The sequence below is a fragment of the Gavialis gangeticus genome, unplaced genomic scaffold (assembly GCF_001723915.1).
Source record: "Gavialis gangeticus isolate Ggan-Ray unplaced genomic scaffold, GavGan_comp1, whole genome shotgun sequence".
Lineage (NCBI taxonomy): Eukaryota > Metazoa > Chordata > Crocodylia > Gavialidae > Gavialis > Gavialis gangeticus.
The window spans coordinates 35,056,607-35,060,755 of NW_017728993.1; the positions used below are offsets into that span (position 1 = coordinate 35,056,607).

Sequence of the window (4,149 nt, forward strand, 5' to 3'; positions counted from 1 at the left end):
GGGGGGGGGGGGCGCCCGGCACACCCGAGACGCCACGTGCCCGCGCTCTGCTTACGTCACGCCCATGTCACACATGAGGCCCGGCACAATGACGTCTTGGAGCAACAGGAACCGAAAGGGCTTGCGGTGCAGCCCGCTCCTCCCCGGGCCGGCAGCGCGGGGCAGCCTCCCCTTCACGGGCACACGTGCAGGGGGCGGTGCCGAGGGGAGGACGGTTGGATGCCCCGCCCCCCGCGTACTCACCCACGCAGCCGACCAGGCAAGGCTAGGCGAGACAGCCCCGAGCCTCCGGCCCGGCCCCGCCCCCTGCACTCCCATTGGCCGCGCGGTTGCTAGGAGACCGGCAACAAGGGCCCGGGGGCCGACGCGCACCTGCCACCGGGGAGGGGCTGCCGCCAAGACCAGACGTGGCCCGGCCTGGCCGGGCACTCCCCGGAGTCTGTGCCCCGAGCCCGCGCTGCGCCTCCCCTTGCCCCGCCCGGTCCCGCAGGTAGGCGGCCGCCCGCGCCTCCCTGCTCCAGTGACTGTTAGCGGCGCGGCCGCCCTGCCCTCTCGGCCCTGGCAAACACTTCCCCAATAGGGCCCGGTCTTCAGTTCAGCAGCCTGTTGCCTTCGTGGCAAAGTGCGTTCAATTTGACACAGGCAGACGAGACAGGAGCTTAGTTGTGAACTGTACTTATTGACTTACCTAGTGGCATCTCCTTGTGCCCCCGCTCCTGACCGCTGCTCCTCAGCTCCTGCCAGGGTAAGGGGTTGTTCTCGTCATTCCCGAGGGGGAAATCCTGCTCCAGCTGGATGAACAGGAGTCGCTCCCCCAGAAGCCAGGGAAGAGCACAACCAGGTAGTATAGCTCCCAGGTGGGACGGACCCGCAGGGTTTGCGGCCTGCTCGAGACTGAAAGCCCTCCCTGTCTGTGAGGAGGAGCCATGCAGGATCCCGGCGGGGGAAGGTGGAGGGGTCAGTAGCAGGAAAAACAAAAGAGAAGCGTCCACCTAGTGGGTGAGATTGCTCTTACTGCTGGGGAAGCTTTGGAAGCAAGGATGTGAGAGGAACGGAATACACAAAGCTTTAAAAGATCAGAACTGAGTCGGTTATATGATTTTATTCACAATGCCCATTTTTGTTAATGGGAAATTCAGGGTTATTCTCTGAACTTGCCAAGCACTGATTCTTTCCCCTGCGTTTTTAATACGAGAAACATTCAACGTTGCTTCTGTTTGTGGACCAGCACTTCCATCAGCAGCATAGATGGCAGAAGGCCGAAGCTAATGGGGCTTAGTTTCCCCCAAATTAATTTTGCAGCAGCTAGAGATGGCGGCAGCAGCACCAGGGTGCCATCACAGCACCTGCACCACCACATATGGCACCCGCAACATGCTGGCCCTGCAACAGCCCTGTGGGCGAGAGGGGCAGGGTGCAGGTGGGCACCCTTTTACTCAGCCCCCCAGATAATATTTTCTCCCATCACCTATGATTGGTCGTTAACACAAGTTTGTAGATAGATTTGTTTACAATGGGCAGGATGAGTCTGTACAGAAAGGAAAGAAGCAAGGGATCCCTAAAGACAAGAATTCTTATAACTGAAATTCACTGAATGTACTTTGGATTGACTTCGCTCAAGAACGTGCTCAAAACTCAATTGGTAGATGGCATAATTGTAGCTAAAGTAACATCCACCTTACAAAACTGATGTAAAACCCCTCCTAAACACAACAGTTACCAGTTACCACCAGGATAGAAAGCTAAGGATCCTTTCTTGATTAAAACAACAAAAAGATTACTCCAGGCAAGGGGACAAGAACATTTTTACAAGGCTAGTAAACTGAGTCCCTTTGGAGGAAGCTCAACCTTACTGTCTTGTAGATACTGTAGAAATATTTGCTATTGTTTTGGTTTTGAATATTTTTGGCCACCATAGCAGTAGATATTTCTTTAAAAAAGAATATATACACACATTTTTAAAGGAATTTTAAACAGAAAGATCATTTATCACAGTATGCAAGACGTTCATTATTTTATGGCGTAAAGAGTGATAGCAAAGACTTTGGCCTTCATACTGCAGATTCTGTTTGTTTCAGACCTGTTTCAGAGGAGGAAACTAGGACATAGACTTGTATAGAAGACATATATCAGTGATGGTGACAGACTGGATGACTCTTTGTCCAGGGAGGAGGATTACATGCCTGTATCTTTAAGAGGCACCGCCTGTGCATTCTAGTTGTCTGTTTGATCTTAGCAGCTGTTCCTGAAAGTTGATGTTATTCAGAAAGGAACTCCCCAAGCACTTTGCTATGCATCATGTATTTTTTTATGGACTGTCAAAGATAGAAAGACAAGCCTTTTGGGAAAACTGTGTGTAGAAGATGCAGAGAGAGAAGTATATTTAATGGGAAAATGTATATCCTATAGTATATTCAGTTATGAAGAACCAAATCAGTGTAAAATAATCTTCCTGAAACTCCAGTGAGAACTATTAAAAATATACTTCCAAGCCTTTTGGCATTAAAACATGGGATGATCTATTTAGTAATTTGCAGAGAGAAAGGAATAATTTCATGGGAAATTTCTGTTGTCATAGGATACAGTGGAGGAACACATCAAAGAGTTATTGTCCTACAGCAAGTAAACATATTTTACATTTCTCATAATGTATGCCATGCCTCTGAGTATAACCTAAATATGAACAAAGTTGTTTCACTAAATAATGTAAAGTAGTTTTTTGACCCTGCTTGCATCTAACTGAAAGAATTATTAGGAGACTCATTGATTTGAAATTCAGTAGTAAAATAAGAAAATATTGGATCATATGGTTGTTTTCGCCCTTTCTGATGGAATTTATTTTCTGATAAGAATTATTATAAAGTTTTGGTAACATATGTAAAATAAAAGAAATTATGTTTCTTTTATTAAAAATATCTATAACAAAGGCTGGTAAAAGATAACTACATTCAGAGGACAGCTTTTTTTTCTTTTTTCCAGTCCTTTGGTAAGAAAGAGAATTCTTACATCAAAACAATATAAATTTTAAAGTGGGGGAAGCTGTTAATATGCTGAGAAATGGGAGATAAGATAACCTTTAAAAACAGCTAAAATTTTGTTCAACTGTTATATGGGTTATATGGGTCTGATTAGATTCAAATCCATCTTGTTCTTCAGTATTTGCATTCAAGAAATGCTTGCTGTCAAGGTGAAGTAAGATTTATATAGCAGTGACCTACATTAGAAATTAGTATGGCTGATGAACTCTTAACTGGCAGAATAAGCTCATTACAGTGTCTGATCCTGTTATACAACAGGCTGTTGGATTTGCTTTTCTAAAGCCAACAACCATTTTAGTGTCTCTGAACACAATCACTCATGCACCCCAAAACACTTTTAAGTAACACCTATGCAGCTAGCAGTTGTGTAGAGACTATTACAAGAGAAAGACATACCCATGCAGTTATGAGCTGGACCCTGAAATACAGGTTTCCCTTGATTTACACAGGTTCCATATATGCAAATTTGCTCCTATGCGATCACCCTTTTTCTACCCAAAATTCCTTATACTTGAGGTAAATTCACTGTTATGCAATCAGGGCTTCATTTGTCCCCACTCACCCCAACCCCTGGGCTGTACTGTGCTGTGCTGTGCTGTAGTGGAGGCAGGTGGTGTCGGCTGATCCCAGGTCTGCTGCAGCAGCTGGAGTGAATGGGAAGAAGTGGAGGCCCCAAGCTGCAGCAGGCAGCAGGAACTATGAGTGGGTGTGGGGTGCAGGGGGGCGTGGCTTTTGCTGCTATGCGCCCCCCAGGAGGGCTGCAGGCTGGGGGGCTGCACTGGGTTCTTCCCAGGGGGGCACGGGCCCCCAGTTCTGTGCGCGGGACAACAACAGGCTGCCGCTGTAGGCTAGGGCCGGCAGTGGCACCGGGCTCTCCCTGGCATTCAGTGGGCAGGTTGGGGGAGTTATGGCAAATTTTGGGGTGGCAGCAGCCCCCCTCTCAGCGCTGCTGCCTCATTCCTGCTCCGGTAGTGGTGGCACCGGGCTCTTCCCAGCGCTCCAGGTGAGTGGTGGCGCTTGGAGCGGGGCTGTTGCCACCCCAAAATTTGCCATAGCTCCCCCAACCTGCCAGCTGAGCACTGGGGAAATCCCAGTAGTGCCGCCAGCCCCA

At 48.3% G+C, this 4,149-nt stretch overlaps 1 protein-coding gene across 2 annotated transcripts in view; it reads right to left on the bottom strand.

The window, feature by feature from the left end:
• Nucleotides 1-183, bottom strand: part of SSX2IP (SSX family member 2 interacting protein) — a 45,053-nt gene extending 44,870 nt beyond the window's left edge. For both annotated transcript variants that reach the window (XM_019501531.1, XM_019501530.1), the window contains exon 1: nt 56-183. The gene's annotated coding sequence lies outside the window, so the exon portion shown is untranslated. The remainder of the gene's footprint in view (nt 1-55) is intronic.
• Between the last annotated feature and the right edge of the window lie 3,966 nt (nt 184-4,149).